Genomic DNA, 21,333 nt, shown 5'->3' with positions numbered 1-21,333 from the left:
CTGTTCATGCCAGCATAAGGGTGTATACCTCACCTACTTGCAGTCTATCCATTAAATGAAAGAAATTAGTAGCACAAGTTTTTTGATAACAAATCTGTCAGGGAAGTTTCAGACTGAATATTAAGAAGTATTTCTTTACCAACAAGGTGGTCAAACACTGGAACAGACTTCCTAAGAGATGGGCAATACCCCAAGCCTGTCAATGTTTACAAGACATTTGGACAATGTCTTTAACATGCTTTAGTTGTTAGTCAGCCCTGAAGTGGATAGACAGTTAAACTAGATGATTGCTGTAGGTCCCTTCCAAAAGAAAAGGTTCTATTGTATTCTAATATATTCTATTCTAGAGTCACCTTAATTCACTGCTGCTTAGCTCCAGTGAAAACAGATCATAATATCATGTCCCAGATTTTTGTATGAATGGAACATTAAAAATTATCAGAGCGTATATATCTATATATCTGTACATTTATATATCAATGTGCAACTAGATAGATAGATAGATAAATAGATGACCAGCATTTAACTCATGTATTCAATAAGTATGGGATGTGTTTTAGTTTAAAATTAAATGGTACAAAAATAGAAGTTCTCATGTTTGTCCTAGAGATGACAATCTGCTTCACATTATTGAACATGGCTGTGGTTATTTACCTTATCATCCTCCACAAATGTCATATGAAAGGCAATTACTGTTCTAAGGTAATTGCCCAATGGTCATTGGAAAGAAGATTTCAGCTGAATCAGTCCTTTATATTTGTGCTACTATTATAGCATAAGTTGATAGCCTCCCTGGCCACTTTCTGATAATCAATTTTCTCTGTGCCTTATCCTTGCTCTCTATTTTTCTGTCTCTTTGGTATGAATTTAACTTCTCTCATTGAAATAAAATTAAAAAGAGGATGGTTTTTTTGCTCTTAATTTCCAGAATCAGACAAAACACAAACAGGCTCTCTTAAGTCTTTAAAATAAGAAAGTGAAGTACATGGACTTGATTTTCTTAGTTTAGGTAGTTCTAGTATTTTCAAAATAATTCAGAACACATATTTATGACATTTTTTGTCCTCATGCTATTATGAATATGCTTCATTTGGATTGTAGCTTTTTTTCCACAAAGGCAGTTGAAGAGAGTTTGGATTTTAGCTTCTGATGTCTGTTAGAAGGTAATTTGCAACTTTTTTTGAAAATGTAATGAAACTCCTGATTCTACCCATCTGGTACTGTGATGATACTGTGTCAACATTGCGATTTTCCACATCACATTGTCTGAAACACAGGAGTATTTTTCTTTTTTTTTGTTTAAAAGAGAGGAACAAAGTTCATTTTATCATGACATTGCCCTTTTCTGCTCTTATATCCAAGTTCAATGTGCTCATTTCAGTTATATATGGAAAAATGCCTTGTGGTGTTTGCAAAGGTTCTGGAAGACAAAGGAGACAAACACAAATACACACATATATATATATGTGTGTGTGTGTGTTGCCCATAAGTAGCCCATGACTACCTAAGAAAGGAGGTGAAGCCTGAAAGATTTTCCTTAAGAAACATCCAGTGCCATTCAGCTTCTCTGTGCACAGAAAGAATTTGGACACACTATTTATCTGGGGTAGTATTAACCTCTCACACTTTGGCTGTACATATAGTGCATGCAGAAATCACTGTGGGATGCCTCTAGGCAATAGAGTCTCCTACACTACTGGTTTTAGCTAGTTCATCATACAATATTTCTCATTATTGTGCCTAAAGAAATATATATGAATGCTTTGCACATGTGATGTCTGACTGTATATTCCCATTCTGAAAAACAATAAATAGGAACTGAACAGTCCTTGACTAGATTTATTAAGAGGAAGATACGGGTAAGATTCCTAAATATTTATCCTCATATCTGAACACTTTGGTAGTCTGAAGTCCATTCTTAGGAAGTTATATAGCAGAAGAATTTGTTCAAACTCATATTGTTTTTCTGTTTATTCATTTTATGTTTATATTTCAGTTTTCCTGTCCCTCTACTGACACATCCATGATATTATATTCACAATAGGTGCAGGTTACAGCATAAAAAACTCACATGATGAGGATACACAGAAAATGATACATGATTCTTAAAAAAGACTGAATTGATAGTAGTTAGATATGTGGAAGTTTTGATTACATCTAAAATACCTAATTTACACTGAGAGTCCTCAAATTCTTAGTTTCAAACATTATAATTGTTGAAAATAAACTTTCAAAAATTAAAATCTATGTATTACAGGAATACCTACTGAACATGTGTATTTCAAAGCAATGGTAGATTAAACAAACTCTAAAAGGCAGTTTCTCTCTTCATATGTACTTTGAGGGACAGCAATATTTTCTAAATTCTGCTAAAACTACTGACATCAATGAAACAACAGAAGATCTCTGGAAAAGTGATGAAAATTAAGCCACAGGAGTCAATATAACCATATGGGAAGGAAGTGTTATTGATATGCAGCATGATACAGTTTTTTGCTTGGACCATGTCCAGACTTCTGCTGGTACAGCTGACAGAACTTTAGGGCTGAAGTACAAAGTCATACTGGGGATGGTTGCTCAACTGTTCACAGTTTGACAAGTTGCAAGCAAGCATATATTTTTCCTGATTTTTCTTGTTGTTCCTATTTTTTGGTTCACAAAAGAAGAAAAGTAACATTTATTTGAATCGGGTATAAACGCCACAGAAGGAATCCAGATAATCATTCAGTATGGATGAGAATGTAAAAAGATAAAGCTTTCACCAAAAATAAAATTAAAAAATATGACTGAGAAGATCTGTAACCTCTTGGGGAGACACACTGACTGTTCAATCTGAATTGGCATCATTAAAATATAAAAGGTTGATACAGATTCCATTGTATGGAATCATTATAAGTATCTCAGAAGTTTCATAACTAGTTTTAAAAAGTGAAACATTTTTAAGTGAGATTATAGAAATAAAAAAAATAGAAAAACCCAAGTCTTAGAAATGCTATTGGATTTATGGATTTGACAGATCTAGTATTAAAACAACAGTATATACCAAATAAAAAGAGTTCTGGTTATACTGTACTTGAGACATAAATTCAGTTGTTACCTTTGGGCTTCAATACCATCAAAATGAAGGCCCTGTCTCTCACTCACAAATGTTTAAACTCACAGTCCTTTGATTAATATAGCAATAGAACTACGAGTGCTGAAAACACAGCATTGCAGCTGTCAAGAGATTCTGATATGAGCATTAAGCAATCAGCTAGAGCAATTTTACTGATATTCAATAATTTGAGTCCATTGATTGAATCTGGTTAAAAATCTCTTCATTTTTAGAGTTACTCAGAGGGCTACATCTCCTCGGTCTTTCTAGTACTTAATGTTCACTTGGTGTGCTTCTGTATATGAACAGGACAGGGAACTAAAACTTAAGTGTTATAAAGGCACACTTAATATATTTTGTGGTGTGCACCCTTATAAAGGAAAATGTTAACTCAGGAGGATCTTAGAAAATGTATTATTCTTGCTTCACCCACTTAGAAGCAGTGAGGGAGGTGTTTAATACTGATTTGGTTGTTGCTTTTGTGTTGTTAAAAACAGGGAAGTCACATAAACTTTTTGTTGACTTCACCATTTCTTCATATTCAGATAAAAAAAAAACAAAAAACAAAACAACAAAAAACCCCCACAACAATAATTTAGGTGCATATGTTTGTTACATAGCCATGGAAGACAGGTAAGACCGTTGAGACTTTCAAGGGGAGATCCTATCTGCCTAATTGAGTAAGAATCTTAGAATCACTTACTGATCTCAGCTGACCATACAATTAATTCTACCCTAGACACTTAAAAAGCCTAGGCACAAGTTTGTGAACAGGAGTTTCAGTAAGTACTTCCATCAGTGCAGGATATCAAAATATCAAATTCCTGTCTCAAGCAAGTCACTTGTGTTGCCGACAGCACACACTTTATATAGAGTAGCCTACTGTTTAGAGGACTTGCACAGAAAGTGGGAGATCCAGGTTTCAGGCCCTTTTCAGCATATGAGTGACAGAGAGATGCTCCCACACCCCAAGAAAATTAGTCTTTTGAGGTTTGACTACTTAACGTCTTTAATTGCTCTTCAGGTCATGAGAACACAATGGCATATTAAACTAACAATTAAGTATAAACTTTGTGTCACAATTTATTGCATCTAATGTCCTATCATTTCCACACTCCCATACATGTTCAGTCAAGTGACTCTTCTGATTCAGGTGCATAAGCTGCTCCCAAGTCTTCTAACCCTCACAAAAACGATGTACCACTTACTTGCTAGAAACTGTGAAAGTGTAACAAGGAAAGGAGCCTTTCATTTAATCCATTGCCATTATGTTCTTTTCCTAAGTGAATGTTAATTGTCACTCTTGCACATAAGAAGCAAAGATAAGAGGAATTGTGTGGCTTGGTAACCAGTGTGGCTATTCCTATGTTTTCAAGTAAAGGATAGCTCTTCAAGTCCTGAGAGGGAAGAACATATACTATATGCAAGACTGCAAACCAAAAGAAACAAAGCAATTATATTGTAATTTCCTTCTAGTAATCCATAAGTGCAGCTTTTCACCCGCCACAGCCTCAGGCAGCAGGAACGCCCGGCTAGAGCTGCCCTTGCAGAGACCGTGGCTGCCACGTGGACGGGCGCTCCAGGGCAATGACGTTTGCCTCCCTGTTAGTGCCGAGTGCTCCAGCATGGGTTCACAGCTTGGGTAGCTTTTCGTGGAGAGGAAACAAAAGGACGAGAGAGGCACACTTTGCTGGCGAGGCTGAGAACTTTTATTTCTCGCGTAGCCGCAGTGGTGGTCGCAGCAGTGTTCCCAGTGCTGATGCAGGGCAAAATGCCGACGGGACAAAGAAAGTATTGAGTTAAATAGGGGATGGACAGACAGGGGTGGAAAACCCCCTGCCAAATAGGGACAGACAACAGGGGAGTGACATAGATCATAACAACCTATGGGAACATAACAGAGGTGGGTGCAGTGTTCTGGGACAAATGGGAATGCAGAGGTGGGGTGATTGACACAGAACTTTCTGTGAGGAAGCAGGGAGTGGTTACAAGATTGACATGTAAGAGCTCCCATGATACACAGCTTGGAGCAGACCATTGTGAGGGGGAAATAGGGGTACAGAAAACCAACCTAACTAACATTTATTAAAATCCCTAACTAAACTAACCCAAACTACAACACATAAATATGACAAAGACTCAGGCTATCCTTTTCTGGTTATTTCCACTGAGGCATTATTGCTGTTGCTTTCATCTTTTTCATGCACAAACAATTAATGTTCAATTTAAATCTATAGTTGATGTGATCATACTCTGTATTCTACCCAAACCTGTTTTCTTAAACCCTCTATCAGGAGTACAGTTCTCTTGAGAATTTTCCTCTCGTTTTTCATAAAAGATCAGTAGAAAATCCATCTGTATATTACTGAGTTCAGGGGATCATATATAAATTCATTATCACAAGAAATTTGTACTAAATCTACCTTTTAAACTTTATTTTTTCATGAACACATAGGCAGTGTTAAACATTTAAAGAGCAAGTGATCTGAAAAAAAAATATAGCATGGGTTTTTTTCCAGGTTTGGTAAAGAATTTCTAGAAAATATTGTTAGTCTAATATAGGCATTTGAATGGAAACAAGGTAAATCTGCACATGCAAATTCTAATTACTATGATAAGATCATTTCATAGTATTTGCTTTATTATACTGGCTTATTTCAAAAACTATGGGAACTAACTCTCTTCTCTGATAGGGATCCCCCTATGATTTGGTAGAGATTACTTTATTCTGACAATACTGATTTTTTTTTCTCCTATTATTTTTGCTCTACTAGGAGGAGAAGGTAAAGACAACATATTTAGTCCCTGAAATTTGTGCTAAAGAAATCTGAAAGTTATTTACCGCAAAACAGCCTCCCTATCTCATATTGTAGACGTAATTGTGTGTTTATATTTTACCACTGTATAAAGCATAGTACTGAAGAATTTCCAGCAGGAGGGAAAAATATTGTTAAGAAGGTACTTCAGATAACTGGACTGAAAATTTCATTTCCACTTTTACTAGAATGGGCAGCTTTGAAGTTACATGACCAAACTTAAAGAGGACAAATCAAACAAATACTCCAAGAAAAATCCTTGACAAAAAACCTATCAACCATCAGATACCACTAGCCCCTGCCACCAGTATTGACATGTATACTAGGTGGATACTAGTATGTGACTGGATATTTTTGGCATCTAAATTTCACCAGCTATTTAGTTTTTTCAAAATATTTCTCAGTTGAATATGTAGAAGACTGAAAGGATGGCATTGTTGGCAGAATTAATCTACATGTAATTTTCTGTTTTTCTGCCCTCTAATGACATGCTCAACAAAATGAAAGTTTGATACTAGAATGGAGTCATACTATAATAAAAAATTAGTGAAGTTCTATAAATTGAGCTTGTTTTGTCTCTGCAGCCCCTCTTCCCCTTTCCCGATAAACTAATATGTTTCAACAAGGTATTAGTTTACAAAACTTTTATAAATGTCAAATGGCCTACTGCTCATTGAATTTCAACTTTATGAAGCTTTACAAGTAAGGAAAAAGAGAATCTGGAAGTCCAGCAGATCTTGTGAGCCACTTCAAACTTCACTAAACTATCATTCCCAAAAACATTAAACTGCATCTTTCATTTATTTTCTGAGCCAGAATAGGGACCAGTGGAGTTTTAAACTATTGAAAATATTATAAAAATTAAACAAAGAAGTTTATAATTTTTTCAAAACTAAATGATATATGATATTATAAGAAAAAAAATTATGCTCCATGTATCCAATCTATTTGCCTTCATAGCAGGGTAGACAGTGTTTCCTCCAGATATTAAAACTCATCCTGCTATTAACTATTTTAATAAAATATTTTATGTTCTTTTTTGTTGCTCCTATTCTAAGGAAGTATATATGATAGAGAGAAGCAGCTAATTCTAACACTTCTCAATCTTAGAGTAAAACCTCTTTTGCTCTCCAGGATTACTGATATACAGATAGATTTGACTATTCTGAATTGCACATGTACAACGACATGTATTCACCCACAGCTCACTGTAAGAGCAATGTGAAAGCCAGGGAAAAGAAGGGTAGCAAAGAGAAGGGAGAGGCAAATGGAATGGGATGGGGGCAGAGACAGGGGACTTACTTGAAATATCTACCATATTCAATCTTCATGAACCACATAATGGTAATAAAGTATTATATCATAAGACCAACTTAGGTTTAATTGCAAATATGTTTATCTCAATGTAGAAAATATGCAAATTTTTTTTAAAACAATGAAGAATTTTATGTCATCTTTATTAATAGTTGTACTACAATATTTTTTTGTGATAATGGTTCTCTTTCTTTTTTTTCCTACTTTGTCATCTAGTAGTGGAAACATTTGAAAAAGTGATGGAGTTCAAACCCTTAACTGAATACTGATGACTGAATCAAGGAATACTCTTTTTCTCAGCTTTTATTATTTCATAAAACCTGGCAGAAATAAAAAATTTATGCTGGGAAAATTATCTTTTCCTTTGCTTGTGAGAGGACTCTTAAAAAGGATAGGAATTCTAATTATTGTGTACAATGAATATAATATTTCAAAATCAGTTGACTGAAAATCAGAAGGAAATAAATATTGTTCTTTTCCAATGCAACTACTCATATTAATTAAATATTAATTAATTAAAATATACTCATTAAAATACACTAAGTAGCCACATGTTCTGAGGGAAAAAAAATTCTTCTTACTTATAAAAGTCCTTCAGCATAATGACAGAAGTACAAAAGTGAGATATCATCAATGTCTAAGGTCCATTGTATCAGTGAGCTTTGTACTCTGGAGATGCACATTCAAATATAGCCTCAGGTCACATAGATAATGAATTTGGTGGTTTCATTCTGACTCACAGTAAATACTGTACTTTACCTAAAGACAATCCACATAGTTTGCCAGAAGTAAAGAAAGATTATCAAATGAGATTGAGGTAGATTGTTTAAACTGTAAAATAAACTTTAGAGGATTACTTCAGGCACCTCATACCAGAACTTGACTTTTTATCAGGAGTTACTACATCAGAAGGAAAACAAAAAGAAAGTTTTAAATGTGTGTATATAAATATTTATTAGAGTTTTGGAACTCCATGGACCATTATTTTTAACCACTGTAGTAACTTTGAATACCAAGGCCTTCTGATTGACTACTGCTTAGTTCTTACAAAATTTTGTTAACTCTGTTTCTGCAATCTAGTTATATCTCAAAAAATCCCTGAAATAAATAATTTAAAATTAGAATTTCACTGGTAATAAATAAGAAATTGTTGGAACCCAGAATGTCCCTTGGACACTCTTGGATGTTCCAGGCCCAGGTCAGAAGCATCTGAGACCCTGGAATGCAGCCACAGACCCCTGTGGCTTTGATCCTGATCCATGAAACAATTTACCAACCTTGCAGGAAGAACAAGAAATCACAAAAGTTTAGATGTTATAGTAGAAGTAGTCACAAAGTGAAAGGAAGAGTTTTTGAGTGCTGTACAGGGGGGTTTTAGGCCTTGTACAGAGGGGTCTGAGTTTTGTACATGGGGGTCAGAAGTTCTAAGATGGAAGGATTTGTGTGTGCCCTGTCCTCTTTCCTTCTTCCTAACCTCCAAGCTCTTGGTGATGTTGGCATTCACAGATTGGTTTAGAGTAGAAAGTCACTGTTCAATATATGTGATGGGCATTGGGGGAAAATTATAAACATCTGATACGTAATGTATGATATAAAAGAAGGCACCAGCCCCCAGGTGTCGGAGTGTGCCCTTGCCTGACCACTGAACAGACCCCAGCAGCTCAGGGAGAAAAATCTTTTAGATAACATACAATAAACTACCTTGAGACCGGATGACTGAAGACTACTGAGTCTTTCTTTGGAGGCACGGGTTGGAGGAGAGGCTTTACCACTTTTCCAGGCCATCCCAATCAGGGAGTAAGCCCGGACAAGAAACAGTATGTAATTTTTTTTTATATCTATTACTTTACAATTACTGATAGCTGAAATATACACAAAAGATAACAGTACGAATAAATTATTGATTATAATTGAATCATTATATAATAATATTTCATCACATGCCTATTAACTGTATTATTCACTTCAGAACTTGTAAAAGTTCTGCAAATGGCAACCTTTTCTAAATATTTTATTGCTAAATATTTTCTCTCTTCAGTTTTTCTTAACTGATTTGCCTGATCTGTAAATTAATATAGTTTTCTTAAATTTTATTTTTAGGAAGAAAAATGGCAACTGTTGATCAAAGAGTGTTAAGATTTGTAAATTATGTTTTAGTTATTATTGCTTTAATCCAGTAATCAAGAAACAATGATTGGGAGTTTGTCTGCTGACAGAGGTCCTTTTGGTCTGGAATATCCCTTTGGTCAGTTAGGAGCAGCTGTGCCAGTTGTGTCCCCTCCCAGCTCCTTGTGCATGCCAAGCTTACTTTGTGGGGTGGGGTGAGAAGCAGAAAAGGCCTTGAGGCTGTGTAAGTGTTGTTCAGCAACAGCTGGAACACCCCTGTGCTACCAACACTGTTTAGAGCACAAATCTGAAACATAGCCCCACACCAGGTTAACCCTGCCCCAGCCCCAACCAGCACAAATTGCTCTGTGTGTCTTATCTGTACAAAAGGTTAGTTGTTTTTTGTGGGTTGCTGTCTTTTCCTTTTTCATTACTTTCCTTGATGATGACAGTGCTAATTTTACACCTAGCTAGTGTAATTTTTTGGACTTCCAAGAGGAGTATTTCACTAGTGTGAAAAATACCAGTCATGGCAACTTAGAGGCTTCAACATCATATGTTTCTATGTTCACTGCCATCATATAATATATTTCAACAGCTAAGACAGAAGTGACTATAAGAATACAGGGAAGAAAGAATTCTCAAATGAAGTCTGTCTCCACAACAATCTCTACAATCTAGTTTACCATCTTAAAAATCACCCCATCTGCTCAGCACAATCTATCTTAATTTGTCACTTGATTAATAGCATCAAGGCACTGCTATGGTAAAATACCATGCAGTCTGAGAGACAGACAACAACTGCAGGATTTTAATAATTATAGTTTAAATTTAACATTTTCTTTACAGACAATGAAGGTGGAGATTGTATTTTATAAATTGTATTAATAAGAATGATTGACTGGATTATAAATATATTTTAAATTTTATTAATAGAGGTAGACAAAATGACATACAGATGAATAATGCACTGTCCATGCTGAATTTTTTTAAACAGTTTATTTATGTACCCACTTTGTTCCCTCTTAGACTAAAATGGCATTAAAAAGCTGCTTAACAAGGTCTGTGTGCAACCAACATACCACAATAGATATTTCTTGTAGCGGAATAAAACTAAAACACATTGTCAAATTTGCTTTTACTGAAATCTGCTCATTCTTTAAATCCAGACAAAGAGTAACCTTTTTTTTTAATGCAATCATTGTTTGAAGGTAAATACTTTGCACTTTCTTTGCTGGAGAGGAATAATTCTATTATATGTAGTTAATTGATCGACCTTTGAAGAACTTCTAAAAAATCAATTTTAATAAATAATTTCCATTAAAATTTATGCTTACTTTACCTTTGTTCAATATATATGTTGCTGTTCTAGTTCACCTTTGCTATGTAAGAACAGAATTGAAACTTGTTCTGGGTACATCCTGACATCTATCAAAGTTTTATTTTTTTACTCTTTTACTAAGCTCTTTCCCCCCTCTTCTTGTGCTGTTTTTCTTTTCTTAGAAATAAAATGGTTTCTCAACTTCCTCTGCACAAAATACTCCCAGGATTTGAAGTTATTTGAATGAATAGAGATTTGGGTGCACTGAGGTAGGAAAATCACTCTTAAAAGCCACCAATTAGGTTTGAAATTAAAAATGAAATATTTCTTAGTGCCATGATTAGGAAATAAGAAAAAGAAGTAATGAAAGGAAATATAATACTGAGTTAATAAATATATACATAATAAGTATATGTGCATGTGCAAATATTCTGCACCTAATAAAAGTCACAAACAAACCCAAAATGATTTCTAAGATTCCAAACTATGGAAGTCAAAAGTGAGCAGATGTCCGTGCAGGTGATTTTACTGTGCATGAGCTTCATGGACAACTAGTTCCTATGACTGCAGGAGCTAATTTTCCACTCCAGGATTTTTGCTTCCAAAACTAATCTAATGGGCATATAGCCCAAGAAAACAAAAGATAATATTTGTCATTATTTTTATGGATTCAAGGTGTTATACTATGCATGAAAATAAATACCTGATGTAAATAAGTAAATAATCCAATGAAGTCAGTCAAACAACATGACCAGTAACATGATTTTCCCTATTTAATACTTATCCAATGGGTTACTTACACTTGTACAAAAACATTCTGATATAATAAGTATTTTGTTGTAAAAAAAAAACTTTGAAAACTGAAATGTGCAATGTCTGGGATTATCAACAAAGGAAGTATTGTATTATAACAAATCAAATCTAATTGTTCTATCCATTGAAATGAGTCACTTAGGGAAAGAGGATTATGTTTAGATCTGTGTGGGTTTTCTTGGTATTTTTGTTTGTTTGCTTGTTTGTTTATTTGTTTTTAACATTTTTAAAGCACTCAGTTCTTATTTATAAACCAGTCTGTTAAAATTAGAAGTTCCCAAAACCTTGCTAGTTCTGAAATGCTTGATCATTCTAGAACATAATTCAGGAAAACCTAGGGATTAAAACAACAACAAACAAACAAAAAATCTAAAACAAACAAACAAACAAAAATACTAACCAAAAAAACAAAACCAAACCTAACCTGAATTAAATAAGGTATTTTATTTCTCTCTCTTGGTCTTGCACTGCCATCTTAGCCATTGCAATATTTCTTATAGAAGCTCTCCTTCTGACTTGTGCAGTTTGTTTTAGGTAATACATTGCAGCTACTTCTGATGGGTTTGAAAAAGCTATGGAGAATTTGGATATTTGTGAGTGATAAAAATAGAAATGGGAATTTCCCATTATTGAACAATCAAGTTGCAAATCTAAAAATAGGATAAGACAGTATTTCTTTACTATTTTTTCTTCCATAAATACATGGCTATTTTATGATGATATGATCTAAATTACTTACCTACATACACTGATAAAGGATCAACTTTATCTATTACACTAATACTTAGAAATATCTGGAAATATCAGTCTGTATCTATGTTTTCAAAATGTAACAATGAATTCTAACACTAATGAATTAATATTAAAATGAAAGCATCATCAAAATAACAGATACAATTATTCCATTTCATCCAGAAATGATATCTGGGTATAAATATTCTATCATAGTTTAGTTTATTTTTATGCACCTCTTGTATAAGTTTCAAAAAGAAAATATTGGGAGTTTGTCTGTGCTTACTGTGAAGCACTAGCAGAGAACATCAGAGGGAAAAAAAATCTGAAGATACCAAAAGGAACATCTGAGGGAACAAATCCTTCTATCTTCAAGTTATTTCATGTTTAAAAAAAAGTAGATGAGAAATGCTGTTCAAAAGCATTATTTACCATACTGAATCTGGGTGGAAAGATGTGTGAAAAGCAACATTAGTCTTTGAGATGCAATACCTTTAACTGTTTAGAAATTTTGCCTGAAAATTATTGAGCCTTGCCCTAGCTCACCTACAGATAAGTTGTACCTCAAGGATGTTATACAAGGCAAATGAATTGGCTGCTTCTAACTCACTTTGCAGTCCTTGTCACCTCCTTTCTTTCTGAAAAAAAAGTTCCTTCTTGAAATATTTTTTTTCTCAGCCTCTGTTAAAGATTCTATTTTTTTCTGCAGAATATTTCTTCTTTTTTTGTTTTATCTTATTTTTTAAGGTTATTCTATTCTATTTTTTATTGTCTCCTTTTTTTCTCATTATTATAAAGTCATTGTAACTCTTCCTTTTCCTTTATATTTAATGCATTGAAATGATTTCTTTCATTCTCTTTATTACTTCTGGCATTTTCTTCCTTATTCACACAACACATTGTTGGTTAATTTTCTCATTTATTTCTTGCTCACAATATATTTATAGAAAGAGGACACATATAACCGTCAGCATAATATTAATTTTGTTTTGAACACCTCATATTTCCCCTATGTCCTCTCTCTCTCTTTCATTTGGTTCAATCAATAATGTTCTCTTCTTGTTTTTTCTCCAAACTGTTTTCAAATATCTTAATAAAATTTTCTTGCTAATCTTTTCTGATAGAATTTTCATAATCAGACTGCAAAATATACCTGGGGAGGGATGTGAATGAATACAGAAAAATGCACATGTTTAACAAAATAAATGGTTAATGCATAGGTATTAAAATAATCACCAGGCTGTGCATACGAGTACCTAATGAGTTTGAAAGCTACACTTTATAGCTCATCGTTATTTTTTCCGTTTCTTCTACACATATTTTTTCTGTCCTGGAAATCTGCACCACTGTACAGCTGTTTTCTGTCTTCCTGTCTGTGAAAAAAACGTAGGTACTTAGGTTACATGTTAGATCTACAACAAACCAGATTAATTCTTTCTTAAGGTTTTAATAAAAATTCTTCAGAGACCAAAAGATATAAGGTAGTATTTGCTATAGGAAATAGCAAGGGACCTGACATTACATAATTTCTAGAGAGGAAACCTCTCTGTATTGTATTTGAATATTTAAATATGTTGGCATATTATTTATTAATGGTAAATAAACCATAAACAATGGTTTAAGTTACAGTTCAGGAGAAGTATATAGACATTAAAAAAATAGCAAAACCACACAGAAATTCCAGAGCTTTTAGTAATAAAGAGCTTTGGAAAGTAGAAATAGATTGCCTGGACAACCTGTGCAATTTCTGTCACTCAAAGTCTTCAGGAACCAGTTTGGCTCATATCTGTCAGGCATTACATTAGTGTAAATAGTCCTGCTGTAGGGGAGAGGGATGGACTAGATGACCTCCTGAGATCCCCTATATCCTCCTCATTCTGCAGTTAAATTCCCAGAGGTCTGCTCACTCTCTCCTAACATGCTCAGATTTTACTGAGTCCAGTTGAAATCAGCAGTGTAGGAGGAATTTGTTATATTGTCACAGACTATTACTAAGAATGCTAATTACATAAAATTGATGGAGTACAGGTTCTTAGTTAATCTATATAAGTGCACATTACATGTCTTGCTGAAGCTTAGGTATCTTATAATTAAATGTTTATATCCATTTGATCAGAAGGACAACAGATATGAAAGCATTTTTTTTCATGTAATGAATATTACATTCCCCTGTGAAAGAAAAATACTGAATTTGTGTTCCCTGATTCCTTTCTGAGCCCCCTGTCTTATTCCTTGGTGACAAATGGTAATACAGAGGGGTTACATCCACCAGAGTGAACCAGTCTGTATAAAGGAGCATTCCAAATATCTGCTTGTTTATACAGTCAAATTGTACAGAGTGGCCCTAGGGCAGTATATGCATGAGCAAGATAGAACTCTCCCAAACAACTACTGAGTAAGGTCATAGCTTGGGACCAGTCCCAAAACTGAATTTGAACATTATCCAGTGTCATGGTTTAACACGGAAGTTAATTTTCTCAGGAAGTTGGTAGTCAAACCAATCAGTGGTCAGGTTTGGATATTGGCACCTGGAGTGACCACTGAAGGTATTGGAAACGCCTCTGAGAACACAGGGGGTTAAAAGCAAGAACTCCCAGGGGAACTCTCTCTCTTCTTGTTCCGGTCGTCGGAGAGTGCAGACTCTCCCCTGCCCATCCACGGGCTGGGTAGGGGAGGGGAAGCCATGTGGCCTGGTCGAGGTAGGATGAGGGGGCTGAAAGACTGGGACCGGACCAGCTCCTGCAGACAGAAGGGTGGAGAGAAATGGAGATGCCTTTGTCCCGTCCCCCCCACCCCTGCCACCAGAGGGAAAGAGACAGACAGTCCGACGGCACTTGTAAATTTGCCAGCGGAGGAGAAGGAGAAGGGTGGGGGGGAGTTGCCTAGTCGTGGGAGTTGGCATTCTGGGCAGAGATTTCAGCTGTCTGGGGAGTCTGAACTTTAACCCTATCCTGGGAAATGAAGGCTTTGTAAAATATTACTCCTTCTCAATTTGAAGTAGAAGAGAGACAGTCCAGGACCTGAGATGCTAAGAGAAGAAATTTTTGGGTGGAAGGAGATGATGGAGTGGCTTGTGGCTGGACTTTTCTTGTTAGCCATAGATTGAACCAAATTCTCCTGTAATAGAGACTGCATTTTAGGGGGATGCAGTGGCAAACCAAGAGGCCTGTTTCAGCAACTACCAACACAGGAATAGAAAGAACACAGAAAAGCTGAGGAGGGTGTGGTGATGCCCTCTGTCTTCAGGAAGAAGATGATCTCTGTTCTCGAGACCCTTGGCCCCAGGGGAGGAAGAAATGGGGGGACTGTGGTCCCAAGATGAGGAACTGAACTGTTGTCGCTTTTAGTCTGTGGCAAAGCATCTTTAATGGAGCCCTATGGGCAGTCTGTCCATACACAGTAGTGAGAGCACTGTAACATAGAAAGGAGAGTGTAATACTGGAAGATTCTCTCCGGGCGGTTGCCATGTGTGACGTGGAAACACAAGAGGTGGCAACTGTGTTTTCTAGGGTGTCTATGGTGCAAGAGAGACTTCTCTCTCCTTTGAGGGACTGAGTATTGATTATCTGAAGGGTTGCAACTTGATCAAGAATCCTGAGTGGTGTCTCACTGTGGTTTTGCTGGAAATTGGGTGGGGGGAGGAAAAGTGTTTTAGAGGATCTTCATCCTGGATTTAGCATGTGTGTCTTTTATAGTCGTAGTAGTTTAATAAAGTTGTTTTTTTTTTCCTTTGTTATTAAGTTTGGGCCTGCTCTGCTCTGTTCCTGATCACATCTCACAGCAATTATTTGAGAAGGTGCATTTTCATGGGGGCGCTAGCATTGCACCAGCATCAAAACACAACATCCAGGCTGTAAAATCCAAACTTTAAACCACTCTCAGCTTCAGCTCTGAAATCTTCCTTGCTCCATCAATTATATAGTGTTAATGAAATGAAACAAAAGTGAGATTAAAGTTCAGGACATGGACAAAAGCAGGAAAAAAATTGCAGCACAAAAGAGCTCACACATTGAATATATCCTACAGATGTGCCTATTGGTAGAAGATGCCTCCATTATCAAAATACAAATTGCTTCATATCTACGCTTATGGTTTGCTTTTGTTGAAACTGATATATATGAATGATGTGGGGGCCAAGTCTTATTAACCCACAATGGGATCCAGAAACTGAAAATAAATCTATATGTACATGAAGGAGTTAGTGTAAACATGTTCTGGAGTTGAACTCTAAGCCTTTTTATTGGCAAAAGGGAACTTATTAGACACATGAAAACAAGACCCCCCCCCACCTTGGTCATGCAGCTAATATTTGAACAGTGTAATAGTCAATATTATCTGATTAAAGTGGGAAAGCTCCACTAACAGTATGGTTACAGCTGCTATATGAGATATCCTAGTGTGTCTCCCTTCCCTATGTTCCCATTCTCACCCAGCAAAAGTTCATCTGAATCCCAAAGACTTATTTTCCCTTAAGCATGACTGGGGGTGCCAGGTTACAACTAATTAGCACCATCCGGTAAGGTTTTTTTTTGCTAGATGTATATAATGCTTATAGAGGAGGATTATTTTGGTTATGTCCGATTTTATCACACACTGTTAAATTAATTATGTTTTCTTTTACCAATCTGCTCCCTCCATTTTGGTTACTTGCTAAAGTCTTATAGCTGCATAACAGTCTCCCCAGCCTTAGTTGACAGAAAGGGCTACTGTTTCTTTGTGACTGTGACTGTGTGGGGGCATCAGATATTTCCCATGTCTCGTTTTCCCAAGGCTTCATTTACAACAGTCAAGCATTAGACAATTGCTCACTAGAGACTTTTCACAAGCTTAAACCAGCTCTGTCCAGGGAAAGACCAAAAATGTAAAGTGAGCCTCAACACTGTCAAATCAGTATAACATATGGGATATCATTCTAACTGAATCTTTTTATGTCATTTCAGTCTTATATTAGAGTTTTAGCAACTATTATGTTAAAATTAATTATTACTAATTGTTGAGGTAATCCTTTTTGTTAGAGAATTGAAAGATAATCTACATTTTGAACAGTGAAGATAAGTAGTTTTCAAGGGGCTTCTCTGGTTAAAAAGTGTGTCTGAGGTATCCTCATCCCTCATGTTAAATCTGGTGCAGTGTACTGGACAAAAAAGTATACAAGATTCATGGGGCCTTGACCTGAAAAAAACAGGAAAACCAAAAAACAGTCTTAGAATTTACCAAAGGCAGATAGGAATGGGGGAGTTCTGGCTTCTCTCCTTCATTCCCAGCATTACATATTTTTATTCATGCAATGATTTTTTTTAATGGAAAATGCAGAATTAATCTGGAATACAGACTGCTGTATTAAAGATGAAGGCTCTACCAATACTGAGCATTAGAAAATAGAGAAACTGCATTTTCTAAATCACTTCATCCTGATCTTCTGTGTCAGGTATAGTCTGTATGCTTATCACAGGTAAGGGAAGTTAAGACTGTGTTGCTATGTGAAAGAAAGTTAGACACTAGTTCTTGTCCCTGAGACCAGGGAATGTAAATTGGCTTCTGTGTACACTGCTCGTGACAAAGCTGAGGTTATGACCTGCCTTACCTCACCTAGACATTAGTTGTACCTGAGGAATGGTATACAAACCAGATTTCTTTTAGACAATGCTATCATAAGCAATACAAACCACAGCTGTGGGATTCAGTAATAGCTAAACTGTGAGGATGGTCAAGACGGAAGTGCTTGAATTAGTTTCTTGTAATTTTTGCTTTTGTAGAACATGTATATTTTGCAATGAATCAGCTTAGTTTACTAGAGTGGAAATTCAATACCTTATGCTATGTCAAAACCAAATTTATAGACTCACAGAAAATATTTAGAAGCTATTCGGCTCCTTTTTTTTACATCTAAACAGTTCTACTTCTTTAACAAAAAAAAATTAGTAGATACTTCTAAAAAACCCATCATATAGTATTACAGACTATATTTTGTAGTAGAAACTCTCCAGTGTGTCTGCTGCATTTTTTTCCTTTTATGTACATATGTGGTGAAACTGGCTTAATTATCATAAAGATGTTATTTATTCTTTCTTCTAACAATCTTTGACCCAAGAGAAAAGTTTAGGGTTCAACAGAAAGTCTACTCTCTAAAACTTTCATATGCATATTTATAATGTAAGAAACAAATAAAATAAATAAAACTGAATAAATAGTTTAATAGGAATCAAAATCAAACCTTTAATTCATCAGATAAAGAAATATCTCTGCAGCTTAAGGCTTTCTTGGTGTGATATTTTTGTGTGCATGGTCACATTGAGATTGACATAAATAAAAGCTAAAGTTCAGCAGTTAAATGCAAGATTTTTAAAAAAGACCCTTTGGCAAATGCAATTAGGAGTAATAAATGTATTTAAACATAATTGAGACTTTAGCTAATCAACACAATTCAAAATTATACTGAATTATTTACATCTTTTAAGATCAGAAATTTCTAGCAGATAATCAACACAATTCAAAATTGTACTGAATTATTTGCAGTTTTAAGATCAGAAATTGCTAGACCATATAAGGAGGATTCACTGCTGTATTGTCACAGTGCAAATGGGATGTTTTTTAAAAATTTCCTGAGTGTTAACATTGCTTGATGTAAGTGATGATGCATAGTATTGTCTTCAAAAAAAATTGCATTTTTTCATTTCACATAAAAATTGGAATACTGCTTCACTTCCCTTGTCAATTATTGTTCTGGATTGAAATTTATCAAAGGGGGAAGAAAATATTTCAACTGAATATCAGTCCTTGCTAAAATAATTTTATAATTTCTTTATTCAGAATTTAGTTTTCTAATTAGAAGTTTATAATGCCAGGTAACATGTCTTAGGTTATCTTCACAGGGCTTACCAACAAGACACCAGATCTACAGAAAATCTGCATATTCCTGTAAGAGCACTGGAATCCAGATGTGATCTGGTCACTCATTCTCCCATCAGCTGGATCAGGGAGAAAATGATTGCTGTAGAGAAATAACAAAAAAGTATAGGGAAACATTTTAAATTTAACATTATCAATTTTATAACCTCAAGCTAAATCTTCGCTAAGATAAATAATAACCTCTCATTTTGAAAAACAAAGGCAAGAAAAACTATGTGTGAATGCTGGTTTTGGAAATGAAGAAACTAAAGAGAATACCTTAGTCTAATGTCTGGATATCTGTCTTGCTTTAACTCCAACCAGCAACCAAAAGCCACACAGCCCCACATGGGGGTTGGAGGGGAGAACCAGGAGAGTAAAAGACAGAAAATTCATGGGTTGAGGTAATGTCAGCTCAATCATGAAATCAAAAATTGTGTGTACAAGCAAAGCAACACAAGGAATTAATTCACTACTTCCCATGGCCAGGCAGGGGTTCAGCCATCTCCAAGAAAGCGGGGTCCATTGTGCATAGCAATGACTTAGGAAGACAACCATGATCACTCCAAATATCCCCTTCTACCTCCTTCTTCTCTATATAATGAGCATCACACCATATGAAATAGGTCTGAAAAAGGTCAGTTTGGGTCACCTGTCCTAGCTGTGTCCCTTCCCAAGCTCCCATACACCCAGTCTCCTTGCCAGCATGGCAGTTCAAAAAACAAAAAAGCCCTGTTAGCAATAACAAAAACATCTCTATATTATCAACCCCGTGTTCAGCACAAATCTAAAACACAGCCCCATACCAGCCACTGTGAAGAAAGTTAAATTTACCCCAGATGAAAGCGGCACACCTTTTCATTCAATAACTCACAACTGTTATACAACTGCCTCTGACCAGCACATGACAAAGTATCAGAGGGAGTAGTTATTGTAAGAGTGGCCTTTGTTTTTTTTTCTTTAGGAAATTTTCTTTAGGTTTAAAATACACTCTTGGTAATGCAACATGGAACACTGCAGTGTATTCAGGATCTGGAAGAGCTGAGTTTAACCATTGTTTCACTAAATGTCTATTTAAACAGAGTGGTTATAAAAAAATCTAGGAAATATCTGCTGCTACCAAATGCCCATGAAACAAAATGTATGGTTACAAATGTCTTCAATTAATGAAAGCAGCTGACTACAGGAGTTTATTCTCCTGGTGAGTGTAAATTTCTTTTCAAGAAGTAATTTTAAAATTCTAATAATGTTACCTCAGCCTAGACACTTTTCTGTCCTGTGGTTTGAATTTCTGACATTTCCCTTTCTTCCCCTCTTTCCCTGATAAACCCCACCCAAAAACCAAATGTAAGCAAAACTAATTTCAAATATTTATCAGAATTAGATATTTAATTTCACTAAAATTATTCCCCCACAATTATTCTTCTTTAATTTGAATATTTATTAAATACATTTCTTCCAGACCCAATATCTTGTATGTCCATACCATATAATATTACAGCTGACTCTGCATTTGCTCCTACATATTGAAAAATATTTTCCAACAGAGCAATAAAAATGTTCTTTGAAGATCCAGAGAGAAATTATGAATAAATATTGATACATTCACACTTGGCTCAAAGCTAAAAATACTCTTTTTAAACCATCAGCTCAGGAAACAAATCACTACTGAATTTCTCTATCACTAAATGGTATTGCAGTGCTTCCTTCAATTACCTTCCTGAATCTATTCTGTGGGGATTTTTACTTTTTTTAACTTTAGATTATATAGTTTATGGGCAAAAAATTTGTATTGATTTCCTACAGTTCATTACAAAAGACAGGCTTACAACGTGTCATTTTTCAGTGACAAAATGGGCATTTTTTAATGACAAAGATCTGTAAAAATAATACTCTCAAATGAAAATCTATAGTGAGTAAGGGCAGGAAAATGGTGTCATCCTTTCCCTTTTATAATTTATTATGTAATTTATAATATTAGCAGGACATTAATAAAATCAGATGGTTTCACAAAAAGAGTACTTAAAAACTAGAAATTATTCACAAACAATTTGAGTTGTTTGAAGTCTGAAAATGTGCATCAGTTATCAAAACTAAGGAAATGGTAGATATTAATTTAGAATCAAGATTACATATTTATAAAAATGTTTCAGATGAAGTAGAAATAATGATTCATTTCAGAGATTATATTTACTGGTTAACCTGTGTTATAAAAATAATGGAACAGCAGATTCTAACAGTTGCATCTG

This window comes from Anomalospiza imberbis, chromosome 2 (assembly GCF_031753505.1).
Source record: "Anomalospiza imberbis isolate Cuckoo-Finch-1a 21T00152 chromosome 2, ASM3175350v1, whole genome shotgun sequence".
Lineage (NCBI taxonomy): Eukaryota > Metazoa > Chordata > Aves > Passeriformes > Viduidae > Anomalospiza > Anomalospiza imberbis.
The sequence above is the reverse complement of the archived record's forward strand: the minus strand, read 5'-3'. Positions refer to the sequence as shown.